Below are 18,433 nucleotides of genomic sequence, written 5' to 3'. Positions count from 1 at the left end.
TGTCGTACTTCTCCTGTCATATCGGCCCCACTGCCGAGCGGCAGCGAGCGGCAGTCGAGCAAAGTCGGGCCAAGTCGACACACGATGAAGTGAAATCAACTGAAGGACCCACCCACTTAGCTGGAACGAGGCGAGAGACGAGCAGATACTACTTGTGCCGCGACACTTGGCAATTTCGAGGATCGCATGGTGTTGAACACACACTATTGCGCTAGGCAAAAATGACAATGCTCCTGCGGTGGCCGAGAATCGAACCCGGATCAACTGCTTGGGAAGCAACCATGCTGACCGTTACACCACCACCGCACTGCGCTGCAGGCTTCGTGTGTCGTGATCCGTTGCCGCCCCTGCTGCCACCAGAGGCCGAAGCGAATCTGCTGCAGGCGCCCTGCCCGCCAGCACATCCGAACGCTTTGCCACGCTGCTTCCAGGGCGAGGCACCGTAACTAGACGCAGGATTGACTTCCGCTGAGAAGTCCACCCTTTCGTGTTCGGCATGGTGGGAAACGAATTCTGAAATTAGAACTACTTAGTGAGGCTGGCGGTGGCGAGTATTCCTGTGTGCCTCCCTGGCGCAGTGGGCAGCGCGTGTCCTCTTCTTACGGGCGTACGTTCGATCCTCACCTCAGCCATCTCATTTTCTCTCCACGACGGTGAAACGCACAGCATAGCTTTTGCGAGGTAAGGCCGTATATGCCGTTTATTACCACCTAGGCTTCTTTGCGTCACCGTGAGAGTGTTTGTTTCCAGTTATTACTAATTACAGTTTTGCTAGTTGCACTCGAGAGTGAAAGCGATGTTTGTGTAGTATGACTTGGGCGGCGGACAGAGTTCAGCGTTGGCGCCAGATTCGGCAGTAAAGTTGCGTGCAGGAGAAGTATTTCTGGAAGCAAACACACGTAGTGGATCCTTGAAGTATGTCCGGTATGGTCTAGTGGCTAGGATACCTGGCTTTCACCCAGGAGGCCCGGGTTCGATTCCCGGTACCGGAATGTGAATTTTCTGGGCTGGGATGAGGAAACGTCTGACGGCCGTTTTTCGTCTTCGTGGTGTTGCTGCTCTGGGTTCCATGTATAAGGTGAGAGAAAGTCAAGAAAAAGAGATACATGCTCACGTGAATGGCGGACCGCTTAGAAGGAAGAGGAGATGGTTTTGGACTGCTGATGCGACAGTGTTGCGTGGCCCGTTAGCTCAGTGGGCTATAGCGTCGTGCTAGTAACACGGTCATGGGTTCGATCCCTCCACAGGCCATTCCATTTTCTTCGCTAATAGGAAATGCAGTCTCCTGCGAGACTCTGCGAGGCAGATTCCAAAACTACCTGCACATCGAGCTACAAGTCTGAACGTTTCACTCAGTTGTCGTCAACGGCCGGCTCCCTTTCGATTAATGAAGTTAAGCAGAGGTGGGCGTGGCTAGTGATTAGATGGGTGATGGGCGGGAACTCTGCGTGCTATTGGACCTTTCCACTTTCACCCCCACCCTCCCCCTTTTGTGTTACAGTGTTGTTGTGCTATGATGCGTCCCTCAGCAATTTAAATTTTGGATCATATGTTCGTTAACGTAATTTAAAGAGCTTGTTTGCCAAAAAGAGCGCAAGTTAAGTGCCAGAACGACTTTGGCAATAACACAACCGTACGAATCCACAGAGAATTTCTCAAATATCGTAGATAACACCGTAGCGAAGCAGTGAGATTTCCGAAATTTGTAAATGAAAATTTAGCTTTTCGTATTGAAAAGGAAAGGTACTCTTGATTACCTTATTTCTCGCAGCCGATTGTCGTACTTCTCCTGTCATATCGGCCCCACTGCCGAGCGGCAGCGAGCGGCAGTCGAGCAAAGTCGGGCCAAGTCGACACACGATGAAGTGAAATCAACTGAAGGACCCACCCACTTAGCTGGAACGAGGCGAGAGACGAGCAGATACTACTTGTGCCGCGACACTTGGCAATTTCGAGGATCGCATGGTGTTGAACACACACTATTGCGCTAGGCAAAAATGACAATGCTCCTGCGGTGGCCGAGAATCGAACCCGGATCAACTGCTTGGGAAGCAACCATGCTGACCGTTACACCACCACCGCACTGCGCTGCAGGCTTCGTGTGTCGTGATCCGTTGCCGCCCCTGCTGCCACCAGAGGCCGAAGCGAATCTGCTGCAGGCGCCCTGCCCGCCAGCACATCCGAACGCTTTGCCACGCTGCTTCCAGGGCGAGGCACCGTAACTAGACGCAGGATTGACTTCCGCTGAGAAGTCCACCCTTTCGTGTTCGGCATGGTGGGAAACGAATTCTGAAATTAGAACTACTTAGTGAGGCTGGCGGTGGCGAGTATTCCTGTGTGCCTCCCTGGCGCAGTGGGCAGCGCGTGTCCTCTTCTTACGGGCGTACGTTCGATCCTCACCTCAGCCATCTCATTTTCTCTCCACGACGGTGAAACGCACAGCATAGCTTTTGCGAGGTAAGGCCGTATATGCCGTTTATTACCACCTAGGCTTCTTTGCGTCAACGTGAGAGTGTTTGTTTCCAGTTATTACTAATTACAGTTTTGCTAGTTGCACTCGAGACTGAAAGCGATGTTTGTGTAGTATGACTTGGGCGGCGGACAGAGTTCAGCGTTGGCGCCAGATTCGGCAGTAAAGTTGCGTGCAGGAGAAGTATTTCTGGAAGCAAACACACGTAGTGGATCCTTGAAGTATGTCCGGTATGGTCTAGTGGCTAGGATACCTGGCTTTCACCCAGGAGGCCCGGGTTCGATTCCCGGTACCGGAATGTGAATTTTCTGGGCTGGGATGAGGAAACGTCTGACGGCCGTTTTTCGTCTTCGTGGTGTTGCTGCTCTGGGTTCCATGTATAAGGTGAGAGAAAGTCAAGAAAAAGAGATACATGCTCACGTGAATGGCGGACCGCTTAGAAGGAAGAGGAGATGGTTTTGGACTGCTGATGCGACAGTGTTGCGTGGCCCGTTAGCTCAGTGGGCTATAGCGTCGTGCTAGTAACACGGTCATGGGTTCGATCCCTCCACAGGCCATTCCATTTTCTTCGCTAATAGGAAATGCAGTCTCCTGCGAGACTCTGCGAGGCAGATTCCAAAACTACCTGCACATCGAGCTACAAGTCTGAACGTTTCACTCAGTTGTCGTCAACGGCCGGCTCCCTTTCGATTAATGAAGTTAAGCAGAGGTGGGCGTGGCTAGTGATTAGATGGGTGATGGGCGGGAACTCTGCGTGCTATTGGACCTTTCCACTTTCACCCCCACCCTCCCCCTTTTGTGTTACAGTGTTGTTGTGCTATGATGCGTCCCTCAGCAATTTAAATTTTGGATCATATGTTCGTTAACGTAATTTAAAGAGCTTGTTTGCCAAAAAGAGCGCAAGTTAAGTGCCAGAACGACTTTGGCAATAACACAACCGTACGAATCCACAGAGAATTTCTCAAATATCGTAGATAACACCGTAGCGAAGCAGTGAGATTTCCGAAATTTGTAAATGAAAATTTAGCTTTTCGTATTGAAAAGGAAAGGTACTCTTGATTACCTTATTTCTCGCAGCCGATTGTCGTACTTCTCCTGTCATATCGGCCCCACTGCCGAGCGGCAGCGAGCGGCAGTCGAGCAAAGTCGGGCCAAGTCGACACACGATGAAGTGAAATCAACTGAAGGACCCACCCACTTAGCTGGAACGAGGCGAGAGACGAGCAGATACTACTTGTGCCGCGACACTTGGCAATTTCGAGGATCGCATGGTGTTGAACACACACTATTGCGCTAGGCAAAAATGACAATGCTCCTGCGGTGGCCGAGAATCGAACCCGGATCAACTGCTTGGGAAGCAACCATGCTGACCGTTACACCACCACCGCACTGCGCTGCAGGCTTCGTGTGTCGTGATCCGTTGCCGCCCCTGCTGCCACCAGAGGCCGAAGCGAATCTGCTGCAGGCGCCCTGCCCGCCAGCACATCCGAACGCTTTGCCACGCTGCTTCCAGGGCGAGGCACCGTAACTAGACGCAGGATTGACTTCCGCTGAGAAGTCCACCCTTTCGTGTTCGGCATGGTGGGAATCGAATTCTGAAATTAGAACTACTTAGTGAGGCTGGCGGTGGCGAGTATTCCTGTGTGCCTCCCTGGCGCAGTGGGCAGCGCGTGTCCTCTTCTTACGGGCGTACGTTCGATCCTCACCTCAGCCATCTCATTTTCTCTCCACGACGGTGAAACGCACAGCATAGCTTTTGCGAGGTAAGGCCGTATATGCCGTTTATTACCACCTAGGCTTCTTTGCGTCAACGTGAGAGTGTTTGTTTCCAGTTATTACTAATTACAGTTTTGCTAGTTGCACTCGAGACTGAAAGCGATGTTTGTGTAGTATGACTTGGGCGGCGGACAGAGTTCAGCGTTGGCGCCAGATTCGGCAGTAAAGTTGCGTGCAGGAGAAGTATTTCTGGAAGCAAACACACGTAGTGGATCCTTGAAGTATGTCCGGTATGGTCTAGTGGCTAGGATACCTGGCTTTCACCCAGGAGGCCCGGGTTCGATTCCCGGTACCGGAATGTGAATTTTCTGGGCTGGGATGAGGAAACGTCTCACGGCCGTTTTTCGTCTTCGTGGTGTTGCTGCTCTGGGTTCCATGTATAAGGTGAGAGAAAGTCAAGAAAAAGAGATACATGCTCACGTGAATGGCGGACCGCTTAGAAGGAAGAGGAGATGGTTTTGGACTGCTGATGCGACAGTGTTGCGTGGCCCGTTAGCTCAGTGGGCTATAGCGTCGTGCTAGTAACACGGTCATGGGTTCGATCCCTCCACAGGCCATTCCATTTTCTTCGCTAATAGGAAATGCAGTCTCCTGCGAGACTCTGCGAGGCAGATTCCAAAACTACCTGCACATCGAGCTACAAGTCTGAACGTTTCACTCAGTTGTCGTCAACGGCCGGCTCCCTTTCGATTAATGAAGTTAAGCAGAGGTGGGCGTGGCTAGTGATTAGATGGGTGATGGGCGGGAACTCTGCGTGCTATTGGACCTTTCCACTTTCACCCCCACCCTCCCCCTTTTGTGTTACAGTGTTGTTGTGCTATGATGCGTCCCTCAGCAATTTAAATTTTGGATCATATGTTCGTTAACGTAATTTAAAGAGCTTGTTTGCCAAAAAGAGCGCAAGTTAAGTGCCAGAACGACTTTGGCAATAACACAACCGTACGAATCCACAGAGAATTTCTCAAATATCGTAGATAACACCGTAGCGAAGCAGTGAGATTTCCGAAATTTGTAAATGAAAATTTAGCTTTTCGTATTGAAAAGGAAAGGTACTCTTGATTACCTTATTTCTCGCAGCCGATTGTCGTACTTCTCCTGTCATATCGGCCCCACTGCCGAGCGGCAGCGAGCGGCAGTCGAGCAAAGTCGGGCCAAGTCGACACACGATGAAGTGAAATCAACTGAAGGACCCACCCACTTAGCTGGAACGAGGCGAGAGACGAGCAGATACTACTTGTGCCGCGACACTTGGCAATTTCGAGGATCGCATGGTGTTGAACACACACTATTGCGCTAGGCAAAAATGACAATGCTCCTGCGGTGGCCGAGAATCGAACCCGGATCAACTGCTTGGGAAGCAACCATGCTGACCGTTACACCACCACCGCACTGCGCTGCAGGCTTCGTGTGTCGTGATCCGTTGCCGCCCCTGCTGCCACCAGAGGCCGAAGCGAATCTGCTGCAGGCGCCCTGCCCGCCAGCACATCCGAACGCTTTGCCACGCTGCTTCCAGGGCGAGGCACCGTAACTAGACGCAGGATTGACTTCCGCTGAGAAGTCCACCCTTTCGTGTTCGGCATGGTGGGAAACGAATTCTGAAATTAGAACTACTTAGTGAGGCTGGCGGTGGCGAGTATTCCTGTGTGCCTCCCTGGCGCAGTGGGCAGCGCGTGTCCTCTTCTTACGGGCGTACGTTCGATCCTCACCTCAGCCATCTCATTTTCTCTCCACGACGGTGAAACGCACAGCATAGCTTTTGCGAGGTAAGGCCGTATATGCCGTTTATTACCACCTAGGCTTCTTTGCGTCACCGTGAGAGTGTTTGTTTCCAGTTATTACTAATTACAGTTTTGCTAGTTGCACTCGAGAGTGAAAGCGATGTTTGTGTAGTATGACTTGGGCGGCGGACAGAGTTCAGCGTTGGCGCCAGATTCGGCAGTAAAGTTGCGTGCAGGAGAAGTATTTCTGGAAGCAAACACACGTAGTGGATCCTTGAAGTATGTCCGGTATGGTCTAGTGGCTAGGATACCTGGCTTTCACCCAGGAGGCCCGGGTTCGATTCCCGGTACCGGAATGTGAATTTTCTGGGCTGGGATGAGGAAACGTCTGACGGCCGTTTTTCGTCTTCGTGGTGTTGCTGCTCTGGGTTCCATGTATAAGGTGAGAGAAAGTCAAGAAAAAGAGATACATGCTCACGTGAATGGCGGACCGCTTAGAAGGAAGAGGAGATGGTTTTGGACTGCTGATGCGACAGTGTTGCGTGGCCCGTTAGCTCAGTGGGCTATAGCGTCGTGCTAGTAACACGGTCATGGGTTCGATCCCTCCACAGGCCATTCCATTTTCTTCGCTAATAGGAAATGCAGTCTCCTGCGAGACTCTGCGAGGCAGATTCCAAAACTACCTGCACATCGAGCTACAAGTCTGAACGTTTCACTCAGTTGTCGTCAACGGCCGGCTCCCTTTCGATTAATGAAGTTAAGCAGAGGTGGGCGTGGCTAGTGATTAGATGGGTGATGGGCGGGAACTCTGCGTGCTATTGGACCTTTCCACTTTCACCCCCACCCTCCCCCTTTTGTGTTACAGTGTTGTTGTGCTATGATGCGTCCCTCAGCAATTTAAATTTTGGATCATATGTTCGTTAACGTAATTTAAAGAGCTTGTTTGCCAAAAAGAGCGCAAGTTAAGTGCCAGAACGACTTTGGCAATAACACAACCGTACGAATCCACAGAGAATTTCTCAAATATCGTAGATAACACCGTAGCGAAGCAGTGAGATTTCCGAAATTTGTAAATGAAAATTTAGCTTTTCGTATTGAAAAGGAAAGGTACTCTTGATTACCTTATTTCTCGCAGCCGATTGTCGTACTTCTCCTGTCATATCGGCCCCACTGCCGAGCGGCAGCGAGCGGCAGTCGAGCAAAGTCGGGCCAAGTCGACACACGATGAAGTGAAATCAACTGAAGGACCCACCCACTTAGCTGGAACGAGGCGAGAGACGAGCAGATACTACTTGTGCCGCGACACTTGGCAATTTCGAGGATCGCATGGTGTTGAACACACACTATTGCGCTAGGCAAAAATGACAATGCTCCTGCGGTGGCCGAGAATCGAACCCGGATCAACTGCTTGGGAAGCAACCATGCTGACCGTTACACCACCACCGCACTGCGCTGCAGGCTTCGTGTGTCGTGATCCGTTGCCGCCCCTGCTGCCACCAGAGGCCGAAGCGAATCTGCTGCAGGCGCCCTGCCCGCCAGCACATCCGAACGCTTTGCCACGCTGCTTCCAGGGCGAGGCACCGTAACTAGACGCAGGATTGACTTCCGCTGAGAAGTCCACCCTTTCGTGTTCGGCATGGTGGGAAACGAATTCTGAAATTAGAACTACTTAGTGAGGCTGGCGGTGGCGAGTATTCCTGTGTGCCTCCCTGGCGCAGTGGGCAGCGCGTGTCCTCTTCTTACGGGCGTACGTTCGATCCTCACCTCAGCCATCTCATTTTCTCTCCACGACGGTGAAACGCACAGCATAGCTTTTGCGAGGTAAGGCCGTATATGCCGTTTATTACCACCTAGGCTTCTTTGCGTCAACGTGAGAGTGTTTGTTTCCAGTTATTACTAATTACAGTTTTGCTAGTTGCACTCGAGACTGAAAGCGATGTTTGTGTAGTATGACTTGGGCGGCGGACAGAGTTCAGCGTTGGCGCCAGATTCGGCAGTAAAGTTGCGTGCAGGAGAAGTATTTCTGGAAGCAAACACACGTAGTGGATCCTTGAAGTATGTCCGGTATGGTCTAGTGGCTAGGATACCTGGCTTTCACCCAGGAGGCCCGGGTTCGATTCCCGGTACCGGAATGTGAATTTTCTGGGCTGGGATGAGGAAACGTCTGACGGCCGTTTTTCGTCTTCGTGGTGTTGCTGCTCTGGGTTCCATGTATAAGGTGAGAGAAAGTCAAGAAAAAGAGATACATGCTCACGTGAATGGCGGACCGCTTAGAAGGAAGAGGAGATGGTTTTGGACTGCTGATGCGACAGTGTTGCGTGGCCCGTTAGCTCAGTGGGCTATAGCGTCGTGCTAGTAACACGGTCATGGGTTCGATCCCTCCACAGGCCATTCCATTTTCTTCGCTAATAGGAAATGCAGTCTCCTGCGAGACTCTGCGAGGCAGATTCCAAAACTACCTGCACATCGAGCTACAAGTCTGAACGTTTCACTCAGTTGTCGTCAACGGCCGGCTCCCTTTCGATTAATGAAGTTAAGCAGAGGTGGGCGTGGCTAGTGATTAGATGGGTGATGGGCGGGAACTCTGCGTGCTATTGGACCTTTCCACTTTCACCCCCACCCTCCCCCTTTTGTGTTACAGTGTTGTTGTGCTATGATGCGTCCCTCAGCAATTTAAATTTTGGATCATATGTTCGTTAACGTAATTTAAAGAGCTTGTTTGCCAAAAAGAGCGCAAGTTAAGTGCCAGAACGACTTTGGCAATAACACAACCGTACGAATCCACAGAGAATTTCTCAAATATCGTAGATAACACCGTAGCGAAGCAGTGAGATTTCCGAAATTTGTAAATGAAAATTTAGCTTTTCGTATTGAAAAGGAAAGGTACTCTTGATTACCTTATTTCTCGCAGCCGATTGTCGTACTTCTCCTGTCATATCGGCCCCACTGCCGAGCGGCAGCGAGCGGCAGTCGAGCAAAGTCGGGCCAAGTCGACACACGATGAAGTGAAATCAACTGAAGGACCCACCCACTTAGCTGGAACGAGGCGAGAGACGAGCAGATACTACTTGTGCCGCGACACTTGGCAATTTCGAGGATCGCATGGTGTTGAACACACACTATTGCGCTAGGCAAAAATGACAATGCTCCTGCGGTGGCCGAGAATCGAACCCGGATCAACTGCTTGGGAAGCAACCATGCTGACCGTTACACCACCACCGCACTGCGCTGCAGGCTTCGTGTGTCGTGATCCGTTGCCGCCCCTGCTGCCACCAGAGGCCGAAGCGAATCTGCTGCAGGCGCCCTGCCCGCCAGCACATCCGAACGCTTTGCCACGCTGCTTCCAGGGCGAGGCACCGTAACTAGACGCAGGATTGACTTCCGCTGAGAAGTCCACCCTTTCGTGTTCGGCATGGTGGGAAACGAATTCTGAAATTAGAACTACTTAGTGAGGCTGGCGGTGGCGAGTATTCCTGTGTGCCTCCCTGGCGCAGTGGGCAGCGCGTGTCCTCTTCTTACGGGCGTACGTTCGATCCTCACCTCAGCCATCTCATTTTCTCTCCACGACGGTGAAACGCACAGCATAGCTTTTGCGAGGTAAGGCCGTATATGCCGTTTATTACCACCTAGGCTTCTTTGCGTCAACGTGAGAGTGTTTGTTTCCAGTTATTACTAATTACAGTTTTGCTAGTTGCACTCGAGACTGAAAGCGATGTTTGTGTAGTATGACTTGGGCGGCGGACAGAGTTCAGCGTTGGCGCCAGATTCGGCAGTAAAGTTGCGTGCAGGAGAAGTATTTCTGGAAGCAAACACACGTAGTGGATCCTTGAAGTATGTCCGGTATGGTCTAGTGGCTAGGATACCTGGCTTTCACCCAGGAGGCCCGGGTTCGATTCCCGGTACCGGAATGTGAATTTTCTGGGCTGGGATGAGGAAACGTCTGACGGCCGTTTTTCGTCTTCGTGGTGTTGCTGCTCTGGGTTCCATGTATAAGGTGAGAGAAAGTCAAGAAAAAGAGATACATGCTCACGTGAATGGCGGACCGCTTAGAAGGAAGAGGAGATGGTTTTGGACTGCTGATGCGACAGTGTTGCGTGGCCCGTTAGCTCAGTGGGCTATAGCGTCGTGCTAGTAACACGGTCATGGGTTCGATCCCTCCACAGGCCATTCCATTTTCTTCGCTAATAGGAAATGCAGTCTCCTGCGAGACTCTGCGAGGCAGATTCCAAAACTACCTGCACATCGAGCTACAAGTCTGAACGTTTCACTCAGTTGTCGTCAACGGCCGGCTCCCTTTCGATTAATGAAGTTAAGCAGAGGTGGGCGTGGCTAGTGATTAGATGGGTGATGGGCGGGAACTCTGCGTGCTATTGGACCTTTCCACTTTCACCCCCACCCTCCCCCTTTTGTGTTACAGTGTTGTTGTGCTATGATGCGTCCCTCAGCAATTTAAATTTTGGATCATATGTTCGTTAACGTAATTTAAAGAGCTTGTTTGCCAAAAAGAGCGCAAGTTAAGTGCCAGAACGACTTTGGCAATAACACAACCGTACGAATCCACAGAGAATTTCTCAAATATCGTAGATAACACCGTAGCGAAGCAGTGAGATTTCCGAAATTTGTAAATGAAAATTTAGCTTTTCGTATTGAAAAGGAAAGGTACTCTTGATTACCTTATTTCTCGCAGCCGATTGTCGTACTTCTCCTGTCATATCGGCCCCACTGCCGAGCGGCAGCGAGCGGCAGTCGAGCAAAGTCGGGCCAAGTCGACACACGATGAAGTGAAATCAACTGAAGGACCCACCCACTTAGCTGGAACGAGGCGAGAGACGAGCAGATACTACTTGTGCCGCGACACTTGGCAATTTCGAGGATCGCATGGTGTTGAACACACACTATTGCGCTAGGCAAAAATGACAATGCTCCTGCGGTGGCCGAGAATCGAACCCGGATCAACTGCTTGGGAAGCAACCATGCTGACCGTTACACCACCACCGCACTGCGCTGCAGGCTTCGTGTGTCGTGATCCGTTGCCGCCCCTGCTGCCACCAGAGGCCGAAGCGAATCTGCTGCAGGCGCCCTGCCCGCCAGCACATCCGAACGCTTTGCCACGCTGCTTCCAGGGCGAGGCACCGTAACTAGACGCAGGATTGACTTCCGCTGAGAAGTCCACCCTTTCGTGTTCGGCATGGTGGGAAACGAATTCTGAAATTAGAACTACTTAGTGAGGCTGGCGGTGGCGAGTATTCCTGTGTGCCTCCCTGGCGCAGTGGGCAGCGCGTGTCCTCTTCTTACGGGCGTACGTTCGATCCTCACCTCAGCCATCTCATTTTCTCTCCACGACGGTGAAACGCACAGCATAGCTTTTGCGAGGTAAGGCCGTATATGCCGTTTATTACCACCTAGGCTTCTTTGCGTCAACGTGAGAGTGTTTGTTTCCAGTTATTACTAATTACAGTTTTGCTAGTTGCACTCGAGACTGAAAGCGATGTTTGTGTAGTATGACTTGGGCGGCGGACAGAGTTCAGCGTTGGCGCCAGATTCGGCAGTAAAGTTGCGTGCAGGAGAAGTATTTCTGGAAGCAAACACACGTAGTGGATCCTTGAAGTATGTCCGGTATGGTCTAGTGGCTAGGATACCTGGCTTTCACCCAGGAGGCCCGGGTTCGATTCCCGGTACCGGAATGTGAATTTTCTGGGCTGGGATGAGGAAACGTCTCACGGCCGTTTTTCGTCTTCGTGGTGTTGCTGCTCTGGGTTCCATGTATAAGGTGAGAGAAAGTCAAGAAAAAGAGATACATGCTCACGTGAATGGCGGACCGCTTAGAAGGAAGAGGAGATGGTTTTGGACTGCTGATGCGACAGTGTTGCGTGGCCCGTTAGCTCAGTGGGCTATAGCGTCGTGCTAGTAACACGGTCATGGGTTCGATCCCTCCACAGGCCATTCCATTTTCTTCGCTAATAGGAAATGCAGTCTCCTGCGAGACTCTGCGAGGCAGATTCCAAAACTACCTGCACATCGAGCTACAAGTCTGAACGTTTCACTCAGTTGTCGTCAACGGCCGGCTCCCTTTCGATTAATGAAGTTAAGCAGAGGTGGGCGTGGCTAGTGATTAGATGGGTGATGGGCGGGAACTCTGCGTGCTATTGGACCTTTCCACTTTCACCCCCACCCTCCCCCTTTTGTGTTACAGTGTTGTTGTGCTATGATGCGTCCCTCAGCAATTTAAATTTTGGATCATATGTTCGTTAACGTAATTTAAAGAGCTTGTTTGCCAAAAAGAGCGCAAGTTAAGTGCCAGAACGACTTTGGCAATAACACAACCGTACGAATCCACAGAGAATTTCTCAAATATCGTAGATAACACCGTAGCGAAGCAGTGAGATTTCCGAAATTTGTAAATGAAAATTTAGCTTTTCGTATTGAAAAGGAAAGGTACTCTTGATTACCTTATTTCTCGCAGCCGATTGTCGTACTTCTCCTGTCATATCGGCCCCACTGCCGAGCGGCAGCGAGCGGCAGTCGAGCAAAGTCGGGCCAAGTCGACACACGATGAAGTGAAATCAACTGAAGGACCCACCCACTTAGCTGGAACGAGGCGAGAGACGAGCAGATACTACTTGTGCCGCGACACTTGGCAATTTCGAGGATCGCATGGTGTTGAACACACACTATTGCGCTAGGCAAAAATGACAATGCTCCTGCGGTGGCCGAGAATCGAACCCGGATCAACTGCTTGGGAAGCAACCATGCTGACCGTTACACCACCACCGCACTGCGCTGCAGGCTTCGTGTGTCGTGATCCGTTGCCGCCCCTGCTGCCACCAGAGGCCGAAGCGAATCTGCTGCAGGCGCCCTGCCCGCCAGCACATCCGAACGCTTTGCCACGCTGCTTCCAGGGCGAGGCACCGTAACTAGACGCAGGATTGACTTCCGCTGAGAAGTCCACCCTTTCGTGTTCGGCATGGTGGGAAACGAATTCTGAAATTAGAACTACTTAGTGAGGCTGGCGGTGGCGAGTATTCCTGTGTGCCTCCCTGGCGCAGTGGGCAGCGCGTGTCCTCTTCTTACGGGCGTACGTTCGATCCTCACCTCAGCCATCTCATTTTCTCTCCACGACGGTGAAACGCACAGCATAGCTTTTGCGAGGTAAGGCCGTATATGCCGTTTATTACCACCTAGGCTTCTTTGCGTCACCGTGAGAGTGTTTGTTTCCAGTTATTACTAATTACAGTTTTGCTAGTTGCACTCGAGAGTGAAAGCGATGTTTGTGTAGTATGACTTGGGCGGCGGACAGAGTTCAGCGTTGGCGCCAGATTCGGCAGTAAAGTTGCGTGCAGGAGAAGTATTTCTGGAAGCAAACACACGTAGTGGATCCTTGAAGTATGTCCGGTATGGTCTAGTGGCTAGGATACCTGGCTTTCACCCAGGAGGCCCGGGTTCGATTCCCGGTACCGGAATGTGAATTTTCTGGGCTGGGATGAGGAAACGTCTGACGGCCGTTTTTCGTCTTCGTGGTGTTGCTGCTCTGGGTTCCATGTATAAGGTGAGAGAAAGTCAAGAAAAAGAGATACATGCTCACGTGAATGGCGGACCGCTTAGAAGGAAGAGGAGATGGTTTTGGACTGCTGATGCGACAGTGTTGCGTGGCCCGTTAGCTCAGTGGGCTATAGCGTCGTGCTAGTAACACGGTCATGGGTTCGATCCCTCCACAGGCCATTCCATTTTCTTCGCTAATAGGAAATGCAGTCTCCTGCGAGACTCTGCGAGGCAGATTCCAAAACTACCTGCACATCGAGCTACAAGTCTGAACGTTTCACTCAGTTGTCGTCAACGGCCGGCTCCCTTTCGATTAATGAAGTTAAGCAGAGGTGGGCGTGGCTAGTGATTAGATGGGTGATGGGCGGGAACTCTGCGTGCTATTGGACCTTTCCACTTTCACCCCCACCCTCCCCCTTTTGTGTTACAGTGTTGTTGTGCTATGATGCGTCCCTCAGCAATTTAAATTTTGGATCATATGTTCGTTAACGTAATTTAAAGAGCTTGTTTGCCAAAAAGAGCGCAAGTTAAGTGCCAGAACGACTTTGGCAATAACACAACCGTACGAATCCACAGAGAATTTCTCAAATATCGTAGATAACACCGTAGCGAAGCAGTGAGATTTCCGAAATTTGTAAATGAAAATTTAGCTTTTCGTATTGAAAAGGAAAGGTACTCTTGATTACCTTATTTCTCGCAGCCGATTGTCGTACTTCTCCTGTCATATCGGCCCCACTGCCGAGCGGCAGCGAGCGGCAGTCGAGCAAAGTCGGGCCAAGTCGACACACGATGAAGTGAAATCAACTGAAGGACCCACCCACTTAGCTGGAACGAGGCGAGAGACGAGCAGATACTACTTGTGCCGCGACACTTGGCAATTTCGAGGATCGCATGGTGTTGAACACACACTATTGCGCTAGGCAAAAATGACAATGCTCCTGCGGTGGCCGAGAATCGAACCCGGATCAACTGCTTGGGAAGCAACCATGCTGACCGTTACACCACCACCGCACTGCGCTGCAGGCTTCGTGTGTCGTGATCCGTTGCCGCCCCTGCTGCCACCAGAGGCCGAAGCGAATCTGCTGCAGGCGCCCTGCCCGCCAGCACATCCGAACGCTTTGCCACGCTGCTTCCAGGGCGAGGCACCGTAACTAGACGCAGGATTGACTTCCGCTGAGAAGTCCACCCTTTCGTGTTCGGCATGGTGGGAAACGAATTCTGAAATTAGAACTACTTAGTGAGGCTGGCGGTGGCGAGTATTCCTGTGTGCCTCCCTGGCGCAGTGGGCAGCGCGTGTCCTCTTCTTACGGGCGTACGTTCGATCCTCACCTCAGCCATCTCATTTTCTCTCCACGACGGTGAAACGCACAGCATAGCTTTTGCGAGGTAAGGCCGTATATGCCGTTTATTACCACCTAGGCTTCTTTGCGTCAACGTGAGAGTGTTTGTTTCCAGTTATTACTAATTACAGTTTTGCTAGTTGCACTCGAGACTGAAAGCGATGTTTGTGTAGTATGACTTGGGCGGCGGACAGAGTTCAGCGTTGGCGCCAGATTCGGCAGTAAAGTTGCGTGCAGGAGAAGTATTTCTGGAAGCAAACACACGTAGTGGATCCTTGAAGTATGTCCGGTATGGTCTAGTGGCTAGGATACCTGGCTTTCACCCAGGAGGCCCGGGTTCGATTCCCGGTACCGGAATGTGAATTTTCTGGGCTGGGATGAGGAAACGTCTGACGGCCGTTTTTCGTCTTCGTGGTGTTGCTGCTCTGGGTTCCATGTATAAGGTGAGAGAAAGTCAAGAAAAAGAGATACATGCTCACGTGAATGGCGGACCGCTTAGAAGGAAGAGGAGATGGTTTTGGACTGCTGATGCGACAGTGTTGCGTGGCCCGTTAGCTCAGTGGGCTATAGCGTCGTGCTAGTAACACGGTCATGGGTTCGATCCCTCCACAGGCCATTCCATTTTCTTCGCTAATAGGAAATGCAGTCTCCTGCGAGACTCTGCGAGGCAGATTCCAAAACTACCTGCACATCGAGCTACAAGTCTGAACGTTTCACTCAGTTGTCGTCAACGGCCGGCTCCCTTTCGATTAATGAAGTTAAGCAGAGGTGGGCGTGGCTAGTGATTAGATGGGTGATGGGCGGGAACTCTGCGTGCTATTGGACCTTTCCACTTTCACCCCCACCCTCCCCCTTTTGTGTTACAGTGTTGTTGTGCTATGATGCGTCCCTCAGCAATTTAAATTTTGGATCATATGTTCGTTAACGTAATTTAAAGAGCTTGTTTGCCAAAAAGAGCGCAAGTTAAGTGCCAGAACGACTTTGGCAATAACACAACCGTACGAATCCACAGAGAATTTCTCAAATATCGTAGATAACACCGTAGCGAAGCAGTGAGATTTCCGAAATTTGTAAATGAAAATTTAGCTTTTCGTATTGAAAAGGAAAGGTACTCTTGATTACCTTATTTCTCGCAGCCGATTGTCGTACTTCTCCTGTCATATCGGCCCCACTGCCGAGCGGCAGCGAGCGGCAGTCGAGCAAAGTCGGGCCAAGTCGACACACGATGAAGTGAAATCAACTGAAGGACCCACCCACTTAGCTGGAACGAGGCGAGAGACGAGCAGATACTACTTGTGCCGCGACACTTGGCAATTTCGAGGATCGCATGGTGTTGAACACACACTATTGCGCTAGGCAAAAATGACAATGCTCCTGCGGTGGCCGAGAATCGAACCCGGATCAACTGCTTGGGAAGCAACCATGCTGACCGTTACACCACCACCGCACTGCGCTGCAGGCTTCGTGTGTCGTGATCCGTTGCCGCCCCTGCTGCCACCAGAGGCCGAAGCGAATCTGCTGCAGGCGCCCTGCCCGCCAGCACATCCGAACGCTTTGCCACGCTGCTTCCAGGGCGAGGCACCGTAACTAGACGCAGGATTGACTTCCGCTGAGAAGTCCACCCTTTCGTGTTCGGCATGGTGGGAAACGAATTCTGAAATTAGAACTACTTAGTGAGGCTGGCGGTGGCGAGTATTCCTGTGTGCCTCCCTGGCGCAGTGGGCAGCGCGTGTCCTCTTCTTACGGGCGTACGTTCGATCCTCACCTCAGCCATCTCATTTTCTCTCCACGACGGTGAAACGCACAGCATAGCTTTTGCGAGGTAAGGCCGTATATGCCGTTTATTACCACCTAGGCTTCTTTGCGTCACCGTGAGAGTGTTTGTTTCCAGTTATTACTAATTACAGTTTTGCTAGTTGCACTCGAGAGTGAAAGCGATGTTTGTGTAGTATGACTTGGGCGGCGGACAGAGTTCAGCGTTGGCGCCAGATTCGGCAGTAAAGTTGCGTGCAGGAGAAGTATTTCTGGAAGCAAACACACGTAGTGGATCCTTGAAGTATGTCCGGTATGGTCTAGTGGCTAGGATACCTGGCTTTCACCCAGGAGGCCCGGGTTCGATTCCCGGTACCGGAATGTGAATTTTCTGGGCTGGGATGAGGAAACGTCTGACGGCCGTTTTTCGTCTTCGTGGTGTTGCTGCTCTGGGTTCCATGTATAAGGTGAGAGAAAGTCAAGAAAAAGAGATACATGCTCACGTGAATGGCGGACCGCTTAGAAGGAAGAGGAGATGGTTTTGGACTGCTGATGCGACAGTGTTGCGTGGCCCGTTAGCTCAGTGGGCTATAGCGTCGTGCTAGTAACACGGTCATGGGTTCGATCCCTCCACAGGCCATTCCATTTTCTTCGCTAATAGGAAATGCAGTCTCCTGCGAGACTCTGCGAGGCAGATTCCAAAACTACCTGCACATCGAGCTACAAGTCTGAACGTTTCACTCAGTTGTCGTCAACGGCCGGCTCCCTTTCGATTAATGAAGTTAAGCAGAGGTGGGCGTGGCTAGTGATTAGATGGGTGATGGGCGGGAACTCTGCGTGCTATTGGACCTTTCCACTTTCACCCCCACCCTCCCCCTTTTGTGTTACAGTGTTGTTGTGCTATGATGCGTCCCTCAGCAATTTAAATTTTGGATCATATGTTCGTTAACGTAATTTAAAGAGCTTGTTTGCCAAAAAGAGCGCAAGTTAAGTGCCAGAACGACTTTGGCAATAACACAACCGTACGAATCCACAGAGAATTTCTCAAATATCGTAGATAACACCGTAGCGAAGCAGTGAGATTTCCGAAATTTGTAAATGAAAATTTAGCTTTTCGTATTGAAAAGGAAAGGTACTCTTGATTACCTTATTTCTCGCAGCCGATTGTCGTACTTCTCCTGTCATATCGGCCCCACTGCCGAGCGGCAGCGAGCGGCAGTCGAGCAAAGTCGGGCCAAGTCGACACACGATGAAGTGAAATCAACTGAAGGACCCACCCACTTAGCTGGAACGAGGCGAGAGACGAGCAGATACTACTTGTGCCGCGACACTTGGCAATTTCGAGGATCGCATGGTGTTGAACACACACTATTGCGCTAGGCAAAAATGACAATGCTCCTGCGGTGGCCGAGAATCGAACCCGGATCAACTGCTTGGGAAGCAACCATGCTGACCGTTACACCACCACCGCACTGCGCTGCAGGCTTCGTGTGTCGTGATCCGTTGCCGCCCCTGCTGCCACCAGAGGCCGAAGCGAATCTGCTGCAGGCGCCCTGCCCGCCAGCACATCCGAACGCTTTGCCACGCTGCTTCCAGGGCGAGGCACCGTAACTAGACGCAGGATTGACTTCCGCTGAGAAGTCCACCCTTTCGTGTTCGGCATGGTGGGAAACGAATTCTGAAATTAGAACTACTTAGTGAGGCTGGCGGTGGCGAGTATTCCTGTGTGCCTCCCTGGCGCAGTGGGCAGCGCGTGTCCTCTTCTTACGGGCGTACGTTCGATCCTCACCTCAGCCATCTCATTTTCTCTCCACGACGGTGAAACGCACAGCATAGCT

The 18,433-nt window shown here is 51.4% G+C and overlaps 21 non-coding genes across 21 annotated transcripts; 10 read left to right on the top strand and 11 right to left on the bottom strand.

The window, feature by feature from the left end:
• Positions 1 to 234: 234 nt before the first annotated feature.
• Trnag-ccc (transfer RNA glycine (anticodon CCC)) lies at positions 235 to 306 on the bottom strand. Its single transcript has one exon. It is a non-coding gene; the product is annotated as a tRNA-Gly (tRNA).
• Positions 307 to 920: 614 nt separating this feature from the next.
• Positions 921 to 992, top strand: Trnae-uuc (transfer RNA glutamic acid (anticodon UUC)). The gene has a single exon. It is a non-coding gene; the product is annotated as a tRNA-Glu (tRNA).
• A 1,018-nt stretch (positions 993 to 2,010) lies between these two features.
• Positions 2,011 to 2,082, bottom strand: Trnag-ccc (transfer RNA glycine (anticodon CCC)). The gene has a single exon. It is a non-coding gene; the product is annotated as a tRNA-Gly (tRNA).
• A 614-nt stretch (positions 2,083 to 2,696) lies between these two features.
• Positions 2,697 to 2,768, top strand: Trnae-uuc (transfer RNA glutamic acid (anticodon UUC)). The gene has a single exon. It is a non-coding gene; the product is annotated as a tRNA-Glu (tRNA).
• A 1,018-nt stretch (positions 2,769 to 3,786) lies between these two features.
• Positions 3,787 to 3,858, bottom strand: Trnag-ccc (transfer RNA glycine (anticodon CCC)). The gene has a single exon. It is a non-coding gene; the product is annotated as a tRNA-Gly (tRNA).
• A 614-nt stretch (positions 3,859 to 4,472) lies between these two features.
• Trnae-uuc (transfer RNA glutamic acid (anticodon UUC)) lies at positions 4,473 to 4,544 on the top strand. The gene has a single exon. It is a non-coding gene; the product is annotated as a tRNA-Glu (tRNA).
• A 1,018-nt stretch (positions 4,545 to 5,562) lies between these two features.
• On the bottom strand, positions 5,563 to 5,634 carry Trnag-ccc (transfer RNA glycine (anticodon CCC)). The gene has a single exon. It is a non-coding gene; the product is annotated as a tRNA-Gly (tRNA).
• Positions 5,635 to 6,248: 614 nt separating this feature from the next.
• Positions 6,249 to 6,320, top strand: Trnae-uuc (transfer RNA glutamic acid (anticodon UUC)). The gene has a single exon. It is a non-coding gene; the product is annotated as a tRNA-Glu (tRNA).
• Positions 6,321 to 7,338: 1,018 nt separating this feature from the next.
• Trnag-ccc (transfer RNA glycine (anticodon CCC)) lies at positions 7,339 to 7,410 on the bottom strand. The gene has a single exon. It is a non-coding gene; the product is annotated as a tRNA-Gly (tRNA).
• Positions 7,411 to 8,024: 614 nt separating this feature from the next.
• On the top strand, positions 8,025 to 8,096 carry Trnae-uuc (transfer RNA glutamic acid (anticodon UUC)). Its single transcript has one exon. It is a non-coding gene; the product is annotated as a tRNA-Glu (tRNA).
• A 1,018-nt stretch (positions 8,097 to 9,114) lies between these two features.
• Trnag-ccc (transfer RNA glycine (anticodon CCC)) lies at positions 9,115 to 9,186 on the bottom strand. Its single transcript has one exon. It is a non-coding gene; the product is annotated as a tRNA-Gly (tRNA).
• Positions 9,187 to 9,800: 614 nt separating this feature from the next.
• On the top strand, positions 9,801 to 9,872 carry Trnae-uuc (transfer RNA glutamic acid (anticodon UUC)). The gene has a single exon. It is a non-coding gene; the product is annotated as a tRNA-Glu (tRNA).
• Positions 9,873 to 10,890: 1,018 nt separating this feature from the next.
• Positions 10,891 to 10,962, bottom strand: Trnag-ccc (transfer RNA glycine (anticodon CCC)). Its single transcript has one exon. It is a non-coding gene; the product is annotated as a tRNA-Gly (tRNA).
• Positions 10,963 to 11,576: 614 nt separating this feature from the next.
• Trnae-uuc (transfer RNA glutamic acid (anticodon UUC)) lies at positions 11,577 to 11,648 on the top strand. The gene has a single exon. It is a non-coding gene; the product is annotated as a tRNA-Glu (tRNA).
• Positions 11,649 to 12,666: 1,018 nt separating this feature from the next.
• Positions 12,667 to 12,738, bottom strand: Trnag-ccc (transfer RNA glycine (anticodon CCC)). Its single transcript has one exon. It is a non-coding gene; the product is annotated as a tRNA-Gly (tRNA).
• Positions 12,739 to 13,352: 614 nt separating this feature from the next.
• On the top strand, positions 13,353 to 13,424 carry Trnae-uuc (transfer RNA glutamic acid (anticodon UUC)). Its single transcript has one exon. It is a non-coding gene; the product is annotated as a tRNA-Glu (tRNA).
• A 1,018-nt stretch (positions 13,425 to 14,442) lies between these two features.
• Trnag-ccc (transfer RNA glycine (anticodon CCC)) lies at positions 14,443 to 14,514 on the bottom strand. The gene has a single exon. It is a non-coding gene; the product is annotated as a tRNA-Gly (tRNA).
• Positions 14,515 to 15,128: 614 nt separating this feature from the next.
• On the top strand, positions 15,129 to 15,200 carry Trnae-uuc (transfer RNA glutamic acid (anticodon UUC)). Its single transcript has one exon. It is a non-coding gene; the product is annotated as a tRNA-Glu (tRNA).
• A 1,018-nt stretch (positions 15,201 to 16,218) lies between these two features.
• On the bottom strand, positions 16,219 to 16,290 carry Trnag-ccc (transfer RNA glycine (anticodon CCC)). The gene has a single exon. It is a non-coding gene; the product is annotated as a tRNA-Gly (tRNA).
• Positions 16,291 to 16,904: 614 nt separating this feature from the next.
• Positions 16,905 to 16,976, top strand: Trnae-uuc (transfer RNA glutamic acid (anticodon UUC)). Its single transcript has one exon. It is a non-coding gene; the product is annotated as a tRNA-Glu (tRNA).
• Positions 16,977 to 17,994: 1,018 nt separating this feature from the next.
• On the bottom strand, positions 17,995 to 18,066 carry Trnag-ccc (transfer RNA glycine (anticodon CCC)). The gene has a single exon. It is a non-coding gene; the product is annotated as a tRNA-Gly (tRNA).
• Positions 18,067 to 18,433: the final 367 nt, after the last annotated feature.

This window comes from Schistocerca nitens, unplaced genomic scaffold (assembly GCF_023898315.1).
Source record: "Schistocerca nitens isolate TAMUIC-IGC-003100 unplaced genomic scaffold, iqSchNite1.1 HiC_scaffold_352, whole genome shotgun sequence".
NCBI lineage: Eukaryota > Metazoa > Arthropoda > Insecta > Orthoptera > Acrididae > Schistocerca > Schistocerca nitens.
This window is presented reverse-complemented; position numbering and strand designations above follow the sequence as displayed.